Source organism: Camelina sativa, chromosome 9 (genome assembly GCF_030686135.1).
Source record: "Camelina sativa cultivar CO46 ecotype springtype chromosome 9, ASM3068613v1".
Lineage (NCBI taxonomy): Eukaryota > Viridiplantae > Streptophyta > Magnoliopsida > Brassicales > Brassicaceae > Camelina > Camelina sativa.
Window position 1 is genome coordinate 21,856,841 of NC_141888.1, and position 22,966 is coordinate 21,879,806.

At 39.6% G+C, this 22,966-nt stretch overlaps 1 long non-coding RNA gene, 1 other non-coding gene and 2 pseudogenes across 3 annotated transcripts; 1 reads left to right on the forward strand and 3 right to left on the reverse strand.

Annotated features, from left to right (window-relative positions):
- The first annotated feature begins 1,934 nt into the window (after nt 1-1,934).
- On the forward strand, nt 1,935-3,392 carry LOC147938476 (uncharacterized; annotated as a pseudogene).
- A 3,785-nt stretch (nt 3,393-7,177) lies between these two features.
- TRNAY-GUA (transfer RNA tyrosine (anticodon GUA)) lies at nt 7,178-7,263 on the reverse strand. The gene is given in 2 exon segments: nt 7,178-7,213; nt 7,227-7,263. It is a non-coding gene; the product is annotated as a tRNA-Tyr (tRNA).
- A 258-nt stretch (nt 7,264-7,521) lies between these two features.
- On the reverse strand, nt 7,522-9,219 carry LOC147938477 (cytochrome P450 94B3 pseudogene; annotated as a pseudogene). The gene has a single exon (XR_015565816.1). The product of XR_015565816.1 is annotated as a cytochrome P450 94B3 pseudogene (transcript).
- Nucleotides 9,220-13,298: 4,079 nt separating this feature from the next.
- LOC147938478 (uncharacterized) lies at nt 13,299-13,807 on the reverse strand. The gene is made up of 2 exons (XR_015565815.1): nt 13,640-13,807; nt 13,299-13,540 (listed from the first exon to the last, which is right to left on the reverse strand). It is a non-coding gene; the product is annotated as an uncharacterized LOC147938478 (long non-coding RNA).
- Between the last annotated feature and the right edge of the window lie 9,159 nt (nt 13,808-22,966).

Below are 22,966 nucleotides of genomic sequence, written 5' to 3' on the forward strand. Positions count from 1 at the left end.
CAGCAGAGACACCAAATTGAAGCTCTTGACAAAGCAACCACGATCTGTCAGGACTCCTTCTCCGGTGAAACCGCCTGACCTACAAGTCTTCCGGCAAGTTCAAAAGCGTCCGATCTTAGGCTCTGCGAAGTCATGTCCCATTCCTAGCAACATGCTCACTCAGATCTAACACTCCCTCTTCAAACTCTGGTGACCACCGCATTCTTCAGGTAATGAATCTTCAATCCGGTCCGGTGGAGGCAAGAATCGCGGCGGTGTATAGAGGATGGTTGCTCAATCCAACCTCCATACCCTGGAATCCACGAGAGCCCAGAAGATGCCAAACTCCTTGGTTAACCATCGTGACTATGCAACTCAACCCTCTTGTCCCCCACCGACTTCTGCCGCGAACCGCAGCTTCGATTAGCGGATGAGCATCCAGAAAGCTCCACTGCGACCAAACGCGACTTGACCAGATGCTTCTCGAGCAACCAAAGAGCGAAGCCACCGTCGCATCGGATGGGAGACAATACCACACCTCTGTTGCCGGAGAAGAAACCCACCCACCACTGCTGACCTTCTGTAGATCCAAAACCTCCATGAAACACCGCCCACCTTACCTGACAATCAACACCAAACCAACCCGCAAAGTACCGCCTCAGCTGGAGTGAGAAAGGTCAAGATCTGATGCCTGAACACCAAACGACCACCGGAGATCTCAAAGGAGAACCCCTGCTCTCACTACTCCTCAAGCCAACAAACCCGCTGGAAAAGACAGATCGACACACGGAGACTCGAAACCAGGTCCGCCAGATCTAGCCATAGAAATGATGCAGTCCTCAAGCATCACCACCAAGCTGTTCACCAGCAACCACCACCATAAGAGACTCCGCCTCACGCGTCGAGAGCTCACCGGAAACCACCAACGAGAGTAACCAAACCGAAGACGAAAGATGACTTTACAGAGGAGAGTACGATGCCGGAAGGAGTAGAGGAAGAAAAAAGGGAGGAGAAAGCCCTCTCTGGCGCCGGAAAGGCAAACCGGAGAGGCAACGAACAAATCAAAGTTTTTGTTTTTTTTAGAGAGAAGGGGAGAGTTTTTTAGACTTATAAAAACTAATATGTGAAATCTTTTATCAATTATAACACAAAATGTACTTCAAAAGTTATATGATGAGTTTCTCAACAAAAAAATGTTTGAGAACTATGATGAGTATGTTTCTTTTGGAGAGGGAGAAGTGTTTTCCTCTTTAAATTTGAGTCCAGTTGATTAAACTATTTCAGATCCGAAATCTATTCAAATTAAGGTAGCCTTAATCTGTGAAGAGCGAAGTTCCATATCACCATACTAAAAATCACATGGGAAGATGATCCCTCGTTTCTGAGAAATCTAAGCGTAAGCAACACAAAAGAGAGACTTGCAAATCCTAAGATACTAATCTTTGATCTTGTTGGAAGCCTATCCAACTAGGTTGGTTATCCACATGTTAAATGTATTCCAGGCAGGGTGTCACTCTTTAAACCATACTGAGTACTGACACATATGTCTTCAACGTGTTTTGTTTTTATTGGGCCGCATATGGGCTGCGGTTTGTGTCTAATGTGTATAACTTGCTCGGCAAGTCTTGTGTAGGGTTTCTTAGAGATTGAGTCGTGTATATAAACGTTGTAACGCCGTTGTTTAATAAGAGACACACACATATTCTCTTAATTCTACATGGTATCAGAGCAAAATCCTGAAACCTAAACTTTCGTTTCTCAATTTTTTTCTCTCAAATTTTTCTCTCGATCAGTTGATCTCTGTTTTTTTTCCTTCTTTCTTCTGTTTACCCTTTGTTTGATCAGTTGATCATTGGTTTTTTTTCAAATCTCGTGTGTGGAGATTTCTTTGTTTCTCTTTGTTTCGTTCTCGTTATTTGGTGCCTTTGTTTTTTTCTTTCTAAACTTTTCACGACATGACTACACAAGGAACACAATCTGTTACGACATCCAGAGCTCTCGCCGCCGTTGGTTCAACAGGCGGAGAAAATACGGTGATGGCTTCATACTCTACCTCTTCAACGGACAACCCTGGCGCTATGATCTCCGCTGTTACTTTAACCGGAGACAACTACAACGAATGGGCTTCGGAGATGCTCAATGCTCTTCGTGCGAAGAAGAAGACTGGTTTTATTGACGGTTCCTTGAAGAGACCCGGAGCAGATAGCTCTGATTTGGAATCATGGACTTCGGTCAATTCCATGGTTGTTGGGTGGTTACGTACCTCGATCACACCTCGTGTACGCTCCACAGTTTCATATCACACTAGTGCTCGTGATCTTTGGGAAAATTTGCGCAAACGTTTCTCGGTTGGGAACAAAGTACGCGTTAATCATCTTCGTTCTCAAATCGCTCTTTGTCGCCAGGAGGGACAGTCCGTAATTGATTATTACGGGAAGCTTGCAGCTTTGTGGGATGAGCTATACACTTACAAACCTCTTCCGGTGTGTTCTTGTGATGGTTTGTACTTGTGGTGTTTACACAACGATTGCCGCAGAGAGAGAAGAGGAGAAGGTGAATCAGTTTGTCATGGGTCTTGACGAAACAAAGTTTGCGAATGTGATTCATTCGATTATTGATGCTGATCCTTCTCCCGCTTTGGATCAAGCTTACTCACGAGTTATCCGTGAAGAACAGAGGATCTTGGCGGCTCGGTCTCGTGAACAACAGCAGGATGCTGTTGGTTTTGTTGCTCGACGTGACTCTCTTTCTTCTGCTCCGATCAGTGGGGATCAACGTGTGGAAACTTCAGGTCGGGAGCGTAGTTTGCTCTGTTCTCATTGTGGTCGCACTGGTCATGAAAAGGCGTTTTGTTGGCAATTGGTTGGATATCCGGAATGGTATACCGAACGTAACGTTCGGAACAGCGGCCGAGGTTCTGCTGCTGCTCGCGGTCGTGGTAGAGGAGCTGGTCGTGGACGTGGTCAAGCTGTTGCTGCCTATACTACCAGTCCTAACGTCACTCTCTCTGATTTTTCTCCTGAACAGTGGAAAGCTCTTTCCTTGGTTGCTCTCGAAAAGATGAAAAGCAATCCCGATAAGCTCTCTGGTAAGATTCCTGGCGATGTGATCATTGACACAGGCGCCTCTCATCACATTGACGGGAAATATTTCTCTTCTTACTGATTTGGTTGACACACCATCTTGCTCGTTGGGTTTGCTGATGGTAGTGTTACGTTTTCAAATCGTAAAGGCATTCTCCATCTCACGGATCGTGTATCCTTGTTGGATGTTCTTTATGTTCCCAACTTAAACTGTTCTCTAATATCGGTTTCGAAGATTCTCAAGCAAATGAAGAATTGTTTTGCGTTATTTACCGATACTCTTTGTGTTTTACAGGACCGTTTCACGAGGACCCTGATTGGAGCCGGTGAAGAGCGTGATGGGGTCTACTATTTAACGGATGTGGCAACTACTAATGTGACTCGTGTGGCGGCTTCGGGTTGATCAGACTTTGTGGCATCAGCGGTTGGGCCATCCGGCGTTTTCTGTTCTTTCTTCATTACCCGTTTTTTCTGGTATTTCAAATTGTGCTAGTCCTCGTCCTTGTGACGTTTGTTATCGGGCTAAGCAAACTCGTGATGTTTTTTATGATAGTATCAATAAGACAACAGAGTGTTTTGAATTAATCCATGTTGATGTTTGGGGACCATACCGTGTTGCTTCTTCTTGTGGAGCTGTTTATTTTTTAACGATAGTTGATGATTTTTCCCGTTCTGTTTGGACGCATCTTCTTATTGCCAAGTCTGAAGTACGACGGGTGATAGAAAATTTTTGTGCTTATTCCGAACGTCAGTTTGATAAGAAAGTCAAGATGGTGCGTAGTGATAACGGTACAGAGTTTATTTGTTTGGGAAAGTTTTTTGCAAGTCAAGGGATTATCCACCAGACCTCTTGCGTTGGTACACCTCAACAGAATGGTCGTGTTGAGCGTAAACACCGTCACATTCTTAACGTTGCTCGATCTCTATTATTTCAAGCTGGTTTGCCGGTTTTCTTCTGGGGAGAGGCTGTTCTTACTGCTGCATATGTTATTAATCGCACTCCTTCCAAGCTACATAAGGGACGATCACCCTATGAGGTTTTAACCGGTATCAAACCAGACTATGGCCAGTTGCGTGTATTTGGTTCTTCTTGTCATACACATTTGCGCGCTCGCGATAAGGACAAGTTTGGCTCGCGGAGTCGTCACTGTATATTTGTTGGTTACCCTTTTGGCAAGAAAGGTTGGAGGGTTTATGACTTGACAACCAATGAATTTTTGGTCTCTCGAGATGTGGTGTTTCACGAGACCGTGTTTCCATATTTACAAAAGCCTAATGTGTCAACGTCTATTACGGAACTACCGGTTCTCACCGATGGTGATTGGGAATTCCAACCCGGTTCCGGTGACAGGGGGAGTAGTAGCTCCGTGACTTTAGACTCTGCTTCTCCGACTACCACTCCACCGGTGACTCACGAACCTGAGGAAGTCTCTCCCTCTAACGTTTGTCGTGATCTGGTTCCATTTTCTCCGCTTCCGCTACGTGATGAATCTTCTACTATCAACTCACGGCCCTCCGACGATGTCGTTGTTTGTGATGATGATGTTGCTATTGTTCGAGAATCTCCTACACCTGCTGTTGTTGACGCTGGTCCATCTACTGTCGTTGCTGCTACTTCTCCCGATGAGGATGACGATTTAGGCAAAGGGAAAAGAGCAAAGTTTCCATCAACCAGATTAACGGTTACGTCACATATTCCGCTTGTGTTGCTGATAATACCCATCACGCTCTCCCCTCTCCTCTCATTATCGAGTCCTCGTCTACGGGTTCAGGTAACACAAAGTATCCTCTCACGCACTATATTGCTGATGATTTGTTCTCTTCTCCGCATCGTGCTTTTCTTGCAGCTGTTACTACGGGTATGGAACCCTCTTGTTTTAGCGATGCTGTGCAAGACGAACGGTGGAATAATGCCATGGTTAGTGAAGTCGATGCACTCGAGCTTAACAATACAATGAGCATTGTCGATTTACCTCCCGGAAAGAAAGCTCTTGGAAACAAATGGGTGTATAAAATCAAGTATAATACGGATGGGTCTATTGAGCGATATAAAGCTCGTCTTGTGGTTCTTGGCAATAAACAAGTGGCTGGCCGTGATTTTGAGGAGACTTTTGCTCCTGTTGCTAAAATGTCTACAGTTCGAGGTCTCATGCAAATTATTTCATCTAAAGGATGGGAGGTTCATCAGATGGATGTGCATAATGCGTTTCTTCACGGAGATCTTGAAGAAGAAGTGTACATGCAATTGCCTATGGGTTTCCGTCACAAATATCCAAATAAAGTTTGTCGTTTACATAAATCTTTGTATGGTCTTAAGCAAGCACCGAGGTGTTGGTTTGCTAAGTTGGCGAATGCTTTGTTGGAATATGGTTTTGAGGAATCTTATGCAGATTATTCCTTGTTCACTATGACCAGAGGTGATGTAGACTTGCGTGTTCTTGTTTACGTCGACGATATTATTATTTGTGGTAATCACTTACCGTCTTTGACCCAGTTTAAGGAGTATTTGAGCCGGTGTTTTCACATGAAGGATTTAGGGAAGCTTAAGTATTTTCTTGGTATTGAAGTTGCTCGTAGTACGGAAGGTATTTTCTTATCTCAACGCAAGTATTTGCTTGATATCGTCGCGGAATCCGGACTCCAAGCGGCCATGCCTTCTAAGCTTCCTATGGATCAGAACCATAAACTTGGTCTTGACTCCAGTCCTCTTCTATCGGATCCCATGCGCTACCGGCGACTTGTTGGTCGTTTAATTTATTTAAAGGTTACTCGTCCGGAGCTTACTTATCCTATACACATCTTGTCTCAGTTATGAAAGCTCCTCGTGAGGCACATTGGGATGCTGCGTTACAGGTGGTTCGTTATCTTAAAGGCTCCATTGGTCACGGCATTTTATTGCGAGCTGATACAGATCTCACTCTCACGGCATATTGTGACGCAGATTGGGGGTACCTGTCCTTTAACCCGTCGCTCTCTTAGTGCATACTTTATGTTTTTAGGTGGCTGTCCTATTTCATGGAAAACTCAGAAGCAAAAGGCGGTTTCTCGTTCTTCGGCAGAGGCGGAATACCGCTCCATGGCCGATGCTTTGAAGGAAATTATTTGGTTGCGTCAGCTTCTTGAAGATTTTGGGTTCCCACAACACGCTCCGACGAGGTTGTTTTGTGACAACAAAGCTGCTTTACACATTGCGGCAAATCCCATCTTTCACGAACGTACAAAGCACATCGAACGGGATTGTCATTTTGTACGCGACGCTATTCAGGATGGTGTTATCTCGACGGCCCATGTTCGCTCCGAAGATCAACTGGCCGACATATTGACAAAAGCTCTTGGTTTTCAACAGTTTACCCTTCTCATGTCCAAGTTGGGTCTCGTTTCACTTCCTCCTCCAATTTGAGGGGAGTATTGGCCCGCATATGGGCTGCGGTTTGTGTCTAATGTGTATAACTTGCTCGGCAAGTCTTGTGTAGGGTTTCTTAGAGATTGAGTCGTGTATATAAACGTTGTAACGCCGTTGTTTAATAAGAGACACACATATATTCTCTTAATTCTACAGTTTTGCCAAAGTTATGTTCAACTCCGTGAATATGAATAAACGTCGAACACCTTTTAACGAATATGTAGCTATTTTCCCAAGACAATATCTATCATCATGCTAAACAATTTGACCATTAAAACGATTATGGTTCGTTTCACTATCATCATTACTACAGTAAACATTGTTTTTCAGAAAGAGATACTGAAGCTGAAACAGAGAAATCGTTCATATTGATTCTGCAAACAATTTACATCTTTAATTAGAGAAAAATTTAATAATTTTGTAAAACTTAAAAAAAGGAGGAATCTGACGTGATTATATAAAAATTTTAAAAAAGAAAAAATTAAAGGTTTGACGTGATCATGCATGGATGATAAGAAAGAGAATGCAATCTGAATAATTAATTGAAGGTAAAAAGAGTTATATTTTTCCATAGTAAATCTTTTTGAAGAGATCTTTAAGATAGTTTTATTTGGGTTTTAATGTATGGGCTTAGTTTAGTCTTGTGCCTTTATTTGTTGGGTGAAACTAAAATTGAACTAATTGATTATTTTAACCAAAGAAAAAAAAAAAATCCGACCTGCCGGAATCGAACCAGCGACCTAAAGATTTGCTGTCACAGACTACAGTCTTCCGCTCTACCAACTGAGCTAAGGTCGGATATTGCACAATTGTTCCCTTCAATAATTTATTAACACAAAATTTCAAACTCAGAATTAAGCACACTGCAAAGAATTGACATTATTGACTTTTCTCATTGGTTTGGTTCTCTCATCGTTCACATTTCATTTAGCTTCAACTTCTACCTGATGGCCACTTCCTGATTCAACTAATCGGTTCGGGTGAGCGGCAAGACTACAAAGCTCTCTTTCTAACTCCATCCAAATTGTTATGTTACAAGAAACCGAACAAAAAATATACCTGATTATATTCGATTTTGTTATGTTTTACAAATCTACACATTTTGATTCTATAAATAATTTGTTTTACATACTGTTTATATATTCTATAAAACGCTGTTAAGGATGTGACGTCTTCTCTTGATCTTCACCTTGAGCCCACCAGCCATATGAGCCGTTAAAAGAGGAACAAAAACCGGCCGGTCTTTGTTAACCGGCACAATCTCAAACCGACTCAAAACTGAACCAACGACGTATTTCATCTGCATAAACGCCATCTCCTTCCCTACACAAACCCTCGGACCGGCTTGAAAAACCGGAAATTTGTAAGGACTAACGGGTTTCAAAACCGGTTGTGTACTCCCTGGTTCATAATCAAACCACCGGTTCGGTTTAAACTCTTCCGAATCCTTCCCCCACAGCGTCTCCATCCTCCCCATACCATATGGGAAATAAGTCACTTTGTCTCCTTTCTTGAGACGTGTCCCATCAGGCAAAACGTCGTCGTTTGCGGCATGCTTAGAGTCCCACGAAACTGGAGGGTAAAGTCTCATGGCTTCACACAGACACGCCTTCGTGTAGTTCATCTCTTTCAAATCCTCAAACCCTAACCCTAAACTCACCAACGGGTCCACTTCTTCTAAAATCTTCCTCTCCACGTCATCGTTTTCAGTCAACGACCAAAACAGCCACGTCATAGCTGCTGACGTCGTATCTCTTCCCCGCCATGATAAAACTAATAACCATGTCCCTCACTGCTTCGCCGTCATGGCCGGCGGCTAGAAACCTGGACAGAAGATCTTGCTTCGCTTCTTCTCCGGTTCCGATCTCAAGACTCTTCTTCTTAGCTCTGACAATTTGAGAGACCAACACGTGTACGGTCTTGATCGCTTCTTTCAACCTCCTCTCACTTCCCACGTTTAACACACGCTTCACTTTCCAAACAGCGTAAACCGGCTCCGTGGCACGGCGAGCACTAATCTCAGCCGCGGTGTCAAAAGCCTCCACGAGTGGATTCACGGATCGGGTCAGATCCAAACAATCCGGATCCCAACCCAACGAGACTTTACAAACAACGTCGAAAGCAAAAACGTTTCAAAACATCTTGCAAGTCCAGGGTCGTCCCAACATCAGCAGCCGCGGATAGCACCGTGACGAGACGGTTCTCCACTTCGTCTTTAAGAACCTCAAAAGCAAAACTCCTAAGCGAGCGAGTCGAGAACTCGTGGCTAGCAAGTTTACGCTGCGAGCTCCATGAGTGACCGTCGACGTTGAATATGCCTCCACCAAGGAGGTCACCGAGAAGATCAGTAAACGGTTTACCTTTAGGGAAGTTGAAGAAGTTTGTTTTGAGAATGTATTCGACGTTTTCGGGGTTTGTTGTGACGATGGTACGACGGTTGCCGAGGAGAGGAACTAAGATGGTTTGAGACGGAGAGATACGCAGAAGTTCGGTATACCATTGGAGAAGGCGATGACGGTTCTTGTTGAAGGAGAGTATGGAGCCAATGAGTGGATACGATGGTGGTCCATAGGTGGTGGTTTCTTGAGCTTTTTTAGTTGAAGATGAATATAAATAGGAGACGATGATTATAATAAACGCCAGTATCATAAAACTTAGAAGAAATGCCATATTTTTGTAAGTGTTCTTGTTTCCTTTGTTTGGTGTTGTTGTTGGAGAAAATTTGTTAATGAGAGATTTTAAAGTGTATGTGTGTGTGTGTGTCTTGGTGGGTATTGCGTGTGTGTAATTGTATGTATATAGGACGAGATAGGTGGCGGGTCCGACCAATCGGTCTCAAAAGATATCACGTTTATAATTTTTTATTTCTTATGTTAATACTTTGATCGACATGACACGGCATTATCTGTATAGGTATACGGTATTAGTAAACTTATTTTTTGTCCTCACTATACAACTTCTTATGAAAATATCAATATTTTATTAAATAAAATAAGATATACGATATTTTAAATCTGTACTTTACTATATTTTTGAGGTTTTTTTTACTTCTAGATTACTTTTATCATTGGGTAGCGTGTCTCTATCCATAGCCGCATTTGTTTTCTAAATCCGACGTGTTGCAAACGCTTGGGAGACGCAGAGGTCAGAAAAGCTCATCAGCATCAGTACGTGGCATATTCTCCGTCAAAACCACGATAGAAAGTAGAAACCATGCATGACGCCAAGAAAACAGACTATATTAAGTAAACTATATTCTACTGCACATTTTATTAACATTTATACATATGTTCTTTAAATGGTTAACAAATACTCAAATGATACGAAACATCTGAAAAACATCTAACAGCTGTTTCTAGGTTAATAGTATATAGTTGAAATTTGATTCGAAATTGCAAAAGATAGATCCAAAACATGATATACACTAGCTCCTGTTTACCTTTTTACATTATGTGTTATCCTCCTACTATAGATACTTTATCAGAACCCGAGCATACTTTTGATAAAATGTGTCGGGAGTTAAGTAAATCTCTAGCCGAAATGAAAAAAAAAAGTAGAGATATATATTGAAAAAAAAGAAAACAAATTCTGGAACGAGATTGATTGGGAGACAGACAAAACCGTTCCCACTTGAGAAAGGGAGCACGAGATTTATTTGTGCACGTGCTTCTTTAGACATAATCAGCAAAGTCAGTTTTTTTTCTTTCTTTCTTCTTCTGTATACGATCTTGAGATAAAAGACGGTATGAAATTGATTATAAGCCACTCACGTACGTTGTCGTTGTGGATACCGTCTTCTCTTGCTTCGTTGCTCGTGCATGTTTGTGCACTAACTCATGACGGATATGAACAAAAACAACGGCGCCGTTCTATGAATTATATGAGCCAAGACAATTTGATTGATAACAAAAAAAGAAAGATTTAAGAAAAGAAATAGCCGTTTATTTATTTTTCATTTCAATAACTCTTATCAACTTCACCGTCCAATTTTAAAGAGATTTTTATTTTTATTTTTCTTTTATGAATTTTAAATTATACAGAGTGATCTTTCTCCAGATGTATTCAAAATTTATGTGTGTGTGTTTTTTTCTAATATATGTATACAAGTTGTTGTTGTTGTAATGTATACAACATCTTCTCCTTGTTCTTGATTAGTATGATATTTATATTAGAAAAATTGTTAGAAATATCCGATACAGAAATATTTAATATATCATTTTTTACACAAAAATGAGTATTTTTCAAAACTTCTCAAAATGATGTATTAACCTGCTAGAATTGGTTATATGATTACTTAGGTACAACATTGACAGTAACACAAATAAAATAGAAACTCATGATATTATACTTTTCAAAAATATAAGATAAAAATTTACATATTAAAATACATATATGATATCTAATAACTTTTTCTTTTAACCATCATCTTAATTTATATACTCTGTATGAATATTCATATATCTAAGAAAGTTAGATTTTATTGAACTGAGAAATTAAGAAATCTTTTTTGAGCTATTGACCTTCATTTGCTTATAGAATCTTGTATCTTTAATAGTTTTTGAGTAATAAAATAATTTATCTCATAATATCAAATAGCTCATAAACAAATAAGAAAATCAAAATACACAAAGTAATATACATTATATTATATATAAAAACTTGAATAAAAAGCAAATAACAAACACTTATACTTTGATGTTATAACAATGATTTTTATTTTCATATGTATATTTACCAGATCATTTTGGCCAAGATGGAATAGAGTATAATTTATCGCTTTTTCTATTAATAAAATATTTTAATATGTTTTTTAGTTTTCCCTCATCTTATTATATAAACCTTGATGACAAAATTACTCATTAATAAGATCGTGACACGTGTCAATTATATCATTCAGATATTGACACATGTCAATTCATTATTAAAAAATTTTAAAATAAAAATGTAAAAATTCAAAACCTAACCTAAAAAGGTTTTATATAAAAGTAAATAGATAAAATAAAACCTAATTTTATTTAAAATCTAATTATAAGATAAATTATATATATATATATACCATAAAATTAAATATTATAATATTGTTTACTTATTTTAATTTTAAGTTGCTATATTACAAGAAAAAGGTTACTTTTTATATAAGATAAAAAAATAATTGTGAAAATTATACAATTAACTACTGTTTCTAAAAAAATGTAAATACTCACCTTTACATAAAGAAAAAGATTGTTGAAGTAAAAAAAAAATAGATCGTCTCATATTTTTTTCACCAATCAAATTATTTATTCAAAAAACTGCTATTGTAATATATATGATAAGAGTAAGTATGTAAAATTAACGTATGTGTTTTTGTAACAATAAAAATGTTAAAGTGAAGAGACATATAATAGGTTATTTAATGTGTTCATAAAAATAATTTGTTGGTAGTAGTTAAGACTAAAGAGTATATTTTAACAGTAAAATATATTTGTGTGTATAAATAAACTTTTAGTGGTGATGTAGACAATAGATTTGTAAATGGATATACATTAGTGTATTATAGCAAAAAAAACAACAACTATTTTCTATAACTAAAAGTTTATCTCTTTACTTTTATACATTGTTTTTACTTACAAAAATAAATAAATATATATTCTTTGTTAAATTTAATTTAATTTTAATACTTTTGAACTTATCTACAATTATTTTCTTTAACTAAAAGTGTATCTGTTTTTTTTTCAACCAAACAATAAATTAAAAGAAAGTTCTTCGGTTAGTTGCCAAAGCCAGAGGGAAGGGTTTATAAAAGCAACTTCAGAGATAAGAGAATGCAAAGCACGGGCAAGACAATCCGCCTTCGAATTTGTCGCATGCGGGATCCAAGAGATGGAGAATAGTGGAAAAAAACTCCAGCGAATTAAACTCATAGAGCAAGTTGGAGAAGGATGGCCAATATTCAGGGAATGTACCATAGTGAGTAACTCAGCATGTATCCGCTCCATAGCCCACAACAATGCTTCTAACTCTGAATGCAGGGCGGAGGGGCTCCATCTTAGACACTTGGCCCCCAACAACAAGGTTTGCTCCTTACCAACGCAACACACCCAATCATGAATGCTCATTGGTTGCTTTCCAAGAACCATCAATTTGAAAACAAGGTGAAGAAACCTGGACATCCGAGGACGGAGATGGAGCCGACATGACCGCCGTAAAAGATAGCGCTTCTTCCCAGGCTAACTTATCGCCCAAAGGCTGAGCAATTATATCATTCATCTCGATCTATAAATCTTAAAAAAAAATTATTTATGGTCTTCCAGATTGCCAATAAAAATCATGGTAATTGAAGAAGTTGATCAGGATCACCCTGTTTAGAGACATCCCTCCAGAAAACAAAATTCAAATTTGAGTACACCGACTCATATGGAAAACCCTATGATAAGAACGGAGTTAGAGATAAATTTCTAAACTTCCCACGAGTGATGGCATTCAAAAAAAAATGTAATTAATAGTCTCAACGGCAGAGTCGCACCTTTTACATCAGATATTTACATTGGACACCTCGGTGTATCTATTTACTTTTATAGATAGTTTTTACTTACTAAAAATACTTACTTTATATTCTTTGCTAAATTTTATTTTATTTTAAAAACTCTAAACCCGCACATCGGGCGGTTTCCTAATCTAGTAATTATATAAAAATATGTAGAATGATAAACAAATTACGTTAAAAACTAAATCTAGGCTTATCTTGACAAAAAAAATAATCAACAAAATATACAAAACAACATATTTAGAAGGCCCTTATTTCAAATATTTTTGTATCATGAATTTTTGTAGCTTTAGTTATACTTAATATATTTTAATAATATTTATTTTTGGTATTATCTATATATATAAAGTTACATTTTCTCACTTCTGGTGGTGTCACGTCAGCCACTTCCTCTTTAATTTTGTGGGCCTTACTAATTCTAATAATCTCTTTAAACAATAGTACAAATGACAAACTGATCCACTAGATTTCATCCAAAGTTTGTAGGCTCAGCACTTTTAATCCAAAGTCTCTAGGCTCAACACTATTTTTAAATCCTATGGATTCAACCTGATAAAGATTCACGATGGCAGTGTGAATGATACTCTAATTTTTATTATTCAACCATAAAAAATAAAATAAAAAGAAAGAAAAGAATAGAGCATCTACCCGATTATATGAAGTAAAACACTGAATTTGGAATATTATTATTTCCTATTTGTACCTAACTTTCTTTCAAATATCGTTTATGCTTAGTTCTTTTACATATAGATGCATCATATGGTTAAAACACATAATTATAAGAGACAAATAAAATATTTTCCTAGGTCAATAAGACAAGAACTATGATTAGAATCTCCATTGATCTTGTTATTATATATCATCATTTCTAGCTACAAAAACATCCACCTAAGCAATATTTTTTTACTTTAAAATAAATTTAAAATATTCATTTAGTGCATATTTATGTTAATTATAATTAATAGAAAGTTTCAATAGAAAAATAATTATGTAAAATAAATAAAATGTTAAAATAAGAAAATAATACTATAATTTAGGAGTGGGCTATTAAACCGAACCGAACCAGCCGAACTCAAACCGACCCAAACCAAACCCAATCCTACACTCCAATCATTCGGTTATGTTTCTTCTCAACCCAAACCGAACCGAACCAATAACCCAATGTGTTTCTTAAATTAATTAATAATATTATTAAAATTATAAATGTGATCTTACCTATTTCCACTAACATTTGATTTCTATTTTACTTTATTTTAAGTTTACTAATAAAATTAACTATATATAAATATAGATTTAATTATATTTATATTAGGTATTAATTTTATTTTTCTAGCTTTTCTAATTTATTTGATGAATTAACTATTATAAAATCATAATCAATTTTATTTTGTTACATTATTTGATTTTTAAACCGAATTAATACCGAATCAAACTAACACCAAACCAAACATAAACCAACCCGAACATAAACCTAACCAAACTAGCTTTGGTTGAGTTTGGTTAGAGTTTTACCAAAAACGAATAAACCGAACCGAACCGAACTCGAACTTAAACCAAAATGCCCACCCCTACTATAATTTTTTATTAGTGGTAATAATATAATTAAAATTTTCTATTAAACTGATCATAATTTAAAATTATAAATGTATTATTGAGTTTTAGAATGGAAGTAAATTTTAAATTTATGGTAAAATTTAAAAAATTATATAATTGTGTATTATTGAGTTTTAGAATGGAAGTAAAATTTAAAATCATGGTAGAATAAAGAAAAATTCTGTAATTGTATTTATAAAATTTTAAACAGGAAAAATGAAATTAAAACTGAAATTTTATTTTATAACATGATCAAAAAGGAAAATAAATTTGATGTTTCATTAATTGAATCAAATGCTTCTAATCCAAATTTAATTATTGAAAGATAGTAATTAAAGAGAAAATAGTTATAATATATCTTGAAAATCATTTTACAGTCTAATATGTATTATATGTGATCCAATAGAAGGCGGAAAAAAGTAAATGTCAAAAGGAGTGCATCATCAATATTGACTAAAAAATTATAGTTAGAAGTGTTTGAAAATTAATTAGTAAAATTTGAAAAGATAATAATACCCCATTACATATGACTAAACTAAAATCTCTGACATCTCATTAATTATGTGAAACGAATGAGTTTGTAGAAAAATAAATGACATACATTATTAATCGTTTATGGTACGTTGCAATTACTTCGATAGGTAAAGGAAGCTCGGTAAAGATGTTATAACGATAAAGATGTTATAACGATAATATATTATATTTTATCTTTACACTAAGCAATATTCATGAGATTCGGTATATTCAAATTTATACGGAATAATTTTGTGTTAATATCAACATCTAATCATAATTAATATATATACAATTAGATCAACAATTGATCAACATCAAAGCCTTTAAAAAAACTTTAATAAAATATGAATAAGAAATAATTTTTTTAATGATAAAAGATCTTGAAGTAGTCATCAACGTCGTTTCTTTTTCCTAATATTACCACATGACATATATTTATTAAGATTTATCCTCAAAACTTTGAATGATTATATTCGATCTCAAGAATTTATATTAATAGAAAAAATTTTAAACTAAAATCCCGCGCTTGCACGACTACAAATTCTAGTAGAGGAATATACTTAAAATATGTTTTTGTGCGATTTATGATATTGATTGATAGTTGTTTTTGTAGATTTTAAGAGCATATGAAGACCTAACGGACACTTCCGAATCCAGTAATATACGTAAAAGCCCAATAAACGCAAAAAATGCTTCAACAGTTAGACCCAATTAACATTTGTAATGAACCACTCAGTAATAGGTTAACGGATAAACGCGCGGACCCTTCAGTCAAACGGGTCTGATCCATGTTTTCGATTTTCTATGACCGATTCACCCTTCTCAGTTTCAATTAAGCTTCTCCTTCCTGTAATGCCCCTGAACCGTCCTATTACCATGCAGGCCAATGGACAGCCACAAAACGCTACAATGGGAACTGCACCGAGGTGGTGCGGTCGAGGGATGGAAGCTGCAGCTTCCCAACCGGTCCTCCCTAGCACAATTCCACCCGCGACCGAGAATGCTTAGGCTTTGCAACTCTTGCGGCCTGGTGCGTTGTGTTGGCCCGGACAAGGCTAGTACCATTCGAAACCACACTATTTTAACAAAAACACTTCGATACTTTATTTATTTCTCAAAACACGTTTCCAAAACATACACAAGCGTTTATGGCGCCAAGCCTAAGGACAAAACACGAGTTTTACATAAACATTACAAAATGATCTTACAAAGGCAATACAATTCTACACCGGTTGGCCTAACGTACTTTTGCTCCCTCTAAGGCTTTCCCTACTAAGGTTACCTGCAACAAAATATGGCATCATGAGTGCTAAACACTCAATGAGTTCAGGAACCTACTCGGAAGCAAAACACCCCAAAACCCAACCCCAACAATAACACAACACACAAGCAAGCTATCAAGCAAGCAAACAATAACAAACATAAACACGATATGCAAGCAAAAGCTAAAAACTCATCACATATCCACCACTCTCACAATTCCCGCATGTGCAAGGGCAATACACCTAAACAACAAAACACCACTTCACCCACTTCCCTATGAACATTCGCATTACATCCACAAAAGCATGCAACCGGCACCACACCTCTGGATATGCTGCCTTCCATCCCACTTTCTTTGTACACCCGCATTGCAACCACAAAGGCATGCAACCGGTACAACCCCTCAACTACATCGTCGTGTAGACAGCCTCAATCATGGTAGTGAACCAAGACACCGAGCTCTTCGCAACAACATGCAACACTATAACGTTGTTAAGGCTGCATGTTGAGCGGTTCCACAAGGAAGGTCAGCCACATCCCAATTTTTAGTGCACTTATGGCTAGTCGGACCTCCCGTCACAAATGCCACGCACTAAGACCAACCAACAATTGATACTTAAGTTTATGGTCTTAAAGAACACATAAACAACAATTATCAATACTTAACTTCACATGCAATAGATCAAATGAACGGATCAACATCCACGTTCATGATCTAGCATGGAATTCACCCACAACAACACATTCAACAACATGCAACTGCATGCGACAACATGCAACATGCATACCACTTACAACAATGCCCACAAGCATAATAAACGCTATAGAAACTAGAACCCAGTCTAGAGACTAAGCGATAACACAAACATGCAAACATGCAAACAACCATAAACATGCAACACACAAACGGTCACCCAATAAAAGAGACTTAGCTATCTAGACTTCGATCTAGATACCAAGAAACGAATCTAAGCACTTAAGCCTATCACAAAGACTTAAGAAAAACTCAACCAAAACTCACACGAAATCCTCACTCAAAACTCAAGAAAAATATCGATAGAAATCGATATTAAACACACACCTCACTCTTGCACCAAACACACTCAAACACTTAAGTCTTGCTCAAAAGATTAAGGATTCGGCCACTAAAGCGCAAATTCAAAGGAAAAAACGCTTAAACACTCACCCAAACACACATGCAATAACTCTCACGCCTTTTAAGCACACATGCAACAACACCCACGAAAGCCAACCACAAAATCCTATCATGTGCCATATCACATGCATCGAAACTCACCTTGTCCAAGCTGAAGGAAGAACCACTCAAACTCCTACAACTACTCGGCGGAAACTCCTCACAAACGATCCTAAAGCGGCAGCACTTTGGAACTCCTCTTCCTTGAGCTAACACGCCCTCACTCTCTCTCTTTAACTCTCTAGCTCTCTCTTTCTCTCTAACTTAGAAGGGAAAACGAAAATCTCACTCAAAGCACACTAAAGGGTCCTATTTATTGTAGAGATGGTGTGATTCTGGCTTGGACAAGTGGCATGCGTTTTGCATGGAAGAGAACAAGTGGCTTGACACACTCCTCTCTCTTTGCATGGGCGAACAAGTGGCAGCTCGGAATATTTCCCTCCACTTCTCCACTTTGATTAAATAATTCTCTTAGTGCTCCACTAATAAAATCCACTAAATTAAAATATTCCCACTAACCCAAAATATTTAAATAAAATATTCCTTAGTGGGTTTCCTCCCCACTAACACCAAAATCTTCCAATAAAATATTTATTAATGAGTTTCCTTCTCATTAACGCTGGCTGTCGAACATGGTTCTGTCAATGCGGGTCAACATATGGTCAACGGTACCGCGCACGTTCGTCTCTCGGCCAGGTAAGCTAGCCTCTCAGTACGGTTCAGTACATTAGCCTCTCGGTACCATTTGCCAATCGTTCAAATTTTTGCGCAAGTGTCTCGACAGTTCCTCTTTACTTCGCCTTAGCTATCATTCGAACTCCCTTTGTGAAACGACCGACTCCTTTTTTTTAATAAATAATAAATAATATAAATATATATAAATAAACTACAACTAGTGGTCCCATACCCACTAGTCACCTAACCACATTCACAATCAACAGCGGAATAACAAAAACCAATATCTAATAATAAACCAATAATAATCCAATAAACAATAAAATAATAGCCAGTATTAATTCCAATCACAAACTAATGATCCAAACAGCATAAGTCAAATAACCAGCAATCCTAAACAATGTTCTAGGACTCAACTCTAGCAACCTAACAGAAGCCAGACAACCAAGCGAACCACTAGAACATCCTCCTCGTCATCGCCTTGATTCCACGATCACACTTTGTCTTTACCTGCACCACAAACACATATTGAGATGCATGAGTATTTGATAAACACTCAGTGAGGCAATCCTCCCATCTACTGGGCTATACACACAAGAAACAATGATTCCAAAGTTCCAAACAAGCATCAAACAAAACACACAAACCAGGAAATCAAACACCATCTCGCTGGAAGGGAGGTGTCGACCGACAGTACCCCACAGTGTCGACCGACAGTACCCCACAGTGTCGATCGATGCCCAACTTGCTGGTGTCGACCGACACCAAGTGGTGTCGATTGACACTCCCTCTGCAACTGCGATCCGCGCAAAGCCGAGAGTCGAATCTCGCTCCCAATTCTCCTCCAAATCGCCCAATACTCAAAACCCAAGCCTTATACATCTGTAAGAACCTGTATCAACCAATCCCAGCAAGAAAAACACACAAACAAGCAACAAACAAGCAAGAACAAGGGAATCAAAGGCTTAGATTAGCCATGGTCATGCACTCACCTCTTTGCAGGAAGTTTCTGACCAACAAAGACGAATCCAACCTTCCTAGCAAGCTTCTAACTCCTTCCCAGCCTTGGATCTCTCAAGAAACAGCAAGGAATCTCACCAATCTCACCAATCTCACCAATCTCACCAAAAACTCAAGAACTCTCCTTTTCTTCCTTTTTCTCTCAAAAACGATAAACGGTGACAAGAAAAACTTCCCAAAACCCTTCTGGTCGACCAAACACTTAAATATCTTGGTCTAATAGTTTTTCCTAAATCAAACCGGTCCAAATTGATAATTAAATCGAACCGGCCAAACCAGAAACAAACAATGTCGATCGACACCTCCTGTGGTGTCGATCGACACCCCCACCAATTTACCAAAAATTGGTTTGCGGGTGTTACAATTCTTCTCCACCAATCTAGATTCGTCCTCGAATCTCGAACGACCATCAGCCAAGGACTCCCATGCAACCGTCTCTACGGCCTGCACTCCTCCGACTGATCCTACAGAAGGTCACCTCTAGGCGATAGACTCGCGCTCCAGGCGTCATTTACTCTCGACTTTTGGACTTTCATTTACTCGTAGGCCTAAACCTTGAGTTTTATTGGCTCCTCATCAGACCTAAGTCTGCATGCCAAATGTTGGCTCCTCATCGGGCCTAAACCCGCATGCCATAATATATAAGGAAAAATCTAACTCGTCTCTCGGGTCGTCACCCTACAGCGCGCCTCCTGTAACATCCGCGAACCAATTTTTGTAATTTTGGTGTGGGTGTCGATCGACACCCTTTGTGGCATCGATCGATACCATGTTTTTCCGGTTTGGTCGGGTTTGATTTAATTGCTGATTGGTTCGTTTTGGTTCAATTAAAATCCCTAATCGTGTTGTTAAGTGTCTGAGACGAATTAAGGGTTTCAGAAAGTCTCTTTTGTCGCCGTTGAGTGGAAAAGAAAGAGAGAAAAGAGAGAAAAACGTTTCTGAGATTTTCTGGGCTTGTTCTTGGAGATTTTGGAGAGATCTGAGGCTGTAGAAGTGATAGCTGTTGCTGGAAACGAAGGGGGAGCTTCTGGAGGTGTTGTTTTCCACGTTTCTCAATTCATTCTTCCTGTTCTTGAGGTGAGTGCTTGACCATGGTTGATCTAAGCATGAGATCTCCTTTGTTTTGTGTGATTCCTTGTGGTTTGTGGTGTTTGCTTGCTTGGGTACATTGTATTTGTGATTTCTAGTGAATTCCGAGATGGTTAGACGTGTTTGGAGTCGAATTTGTGTTGATTGGAATCAGAGTTCGTCGCTGAGTTTCGCGCAGATCGTGTCTGCAGAAGAGGCATCGATCGATACCACTTTTGTGGAGCATCGATCGGCACCGCCTTGAGTAGCATCGATCGACACCATTTCAGCATCGGTCGGCACCAGTTCCTGTAGCATCGGTCGACACCGATTGAGCATCGGTCGACACTAGTACCTGCCGAGTCTTATTTTCCTGGTTTGACGTATTGATTTTGTTATTGTTGTTTGTTGACTTGGGAGTCTCATATGCTTGTATGTATAACCCAGTAGATGGGAGGAAGGCCTCACTAAGTATTTATAGTAATACTTACGCATCTCAATTGTTGTTTGTGATTTGCAGGTAAAGGCAAAGTGTGATCGTGGAATCAAGGCGATGATGAAGGGATGTTCTAGAGGCTTGATTGATTGTGGTTTAGCAGTTGTTAGGTTGCTAGATTAAGTCAATGGAATATTGTAGGATGTTAGCTTTTGGTTATTTCTTTATTTGGATTATGGTGTTATTGGATATTGGTTTTAATTGTTGGAATTCTTTTGGTTTAATGGAAATTTGTTTTATTTGGTTATCCACGGTTATTGATTGTGGATAGGATGTTAGTGGGTATGGGACCACTAGTAAATTAAGGTATATAACAAAAAAAAAAAACGGGAAGGGTTGTTTCATTTTGGTATCAGAGCCCTTACGGTTCTAGGTCTAGGGTTCATTGTGTTTTTGCTGCTGATGTTTAGGATTCCATGCTATGATTGATTGTGTGAGTTGGTCAATTGAGTGTGGCATGAAGTCCTAGAACATCCTCTTCGAGCCTGTTTGGTAATTCCACGGTAAGTTGTGTTTTTGTGTAATAGAATTATTGTTTGCTTAGCCTTCTGTTCTTGGATGATACAGATGGTTAGAGGCGAGGATGCTGTTGGTCGCGGTCGTGATCGTGGTCGTGGGCGTGGTCATGGTCGTGGTCGGAGACGAGGTCAGGTTCCTGAGGCCAGTGTGAGTGTGACCCAGAGCATGACCAGTGAGGAGGTGGCGGAGTCACAGGTTCATCCTAGTGTGTCTGGAGACCAGGCTGGTTTAGGTGATGGCAGGGCGGATGGGCCCGGTGTCGGTCATGGTGTTGCCCCGGGTGTGGGGGTTGCAACTGAGGGTGCTCCGGGTAGGGAGGATGTCTTGATGGACTTGCTAGCTCAGGTTTTGCAGCGACTTCCAGCAGTAGTGCCGCCAGTGGTTGGTGGGCAGGAGTGCCGCTAGTGGTTGGTGGGCAGGATCCAGTAGTGCCGCCAGTGGGTGGTGGGCAGGTTCCAGCGGTGCAGCCTGTGGCGGGTTTGCAGGCAGGTGTGCAGCCGGGGGCCGAGGTAGTGGATGCTCAGTATGTGCGGATGATGGAGCAGCTGCGGCATGTGAGAGCAGGGTATTTCTCAGGAAGTACCGATCCGAGTGTAGCGGATGAGTGGAGAGAGCGGATGGAGGATATTTTCCTTTCGCTTAGGTGTCCCGACCAGTACAGGGTGGATCTGGCAGTGTTTTCCTTGTCAGGAGATGCACGTGTGTGGTGGAGGTTGGTGACAGCACGGAGGGTGCAGCGGGGTATGTCTTGGGGAGATTTTGTGAGGGAGTTTAACTCCAAGTATTTTCCTCAAGAGGCTCTTGATCGTATGGAGGCATGGTTCTTGGGGTTGACTCAGGGGGACCGTACAGTGCGGGAGCTGGATGCAGAGTTCAGTCGGCTTGTGGGGTATGCAGGCAGAGCATTGGAGCCAGAGTCGGCTCAGGTGCGGAGGTTTTTGTTGGCTCTGCGGGATGATTTGAGGACTCGGTGCAGAGTGAGGAGCTATGCTACGAGAGCAGAGTTGGTTGAGGTTGCAGCTGGGATAGAGGATGACTTGAGGTCACAGGTGGTTGTGGTCAGTTCTTCGGTGCAGCCACAGCAGTCCCAGCCGCCTTCTGTTCCTAGCAAGGGCGGCAAGCCTGCGCAGGGGCAGAAGCGGAAGTTTGATGTTATGCAGAGATCGAGGCACGGGGGTGCGAGATGCTTTGGGTGTGGTAGCAGGGACCACAAGGTGACTAGCTGTCCACAGAGAGGTGAGCAGCGGGCAGTGACAGAGCAGCGGGCGGTGACAGAGCCGCGGATAGATACCCGAGTGTGCTACTATTGCAGAGAGACGGGGCACATCAAGCCTCGTTGTCCCAAGTTGCAGCAGAGGGCAGTAGCAGTGTTGCAGGCTGGAGCTCAGCCAGGGATGCAGCAGGCTGTACAGCACGGTGTGTAGCCGGTGGGTTGGATCGAGCCGACGTCACAGGTGTACTCGACCCAGGAGCCCGGTGGCACTAGTGCAGGAGCGATCACAGGTATAACTTCTGAGATTCGAACTTAGTCAATTCAATAGTTCAGATTATATTTGTTTTTGCTTGTGGTCAAGTGTTAGGTTTTCAACACATGAGGTTTGTGTAGGGACCTTGTTAGTGGGCGGGTTTA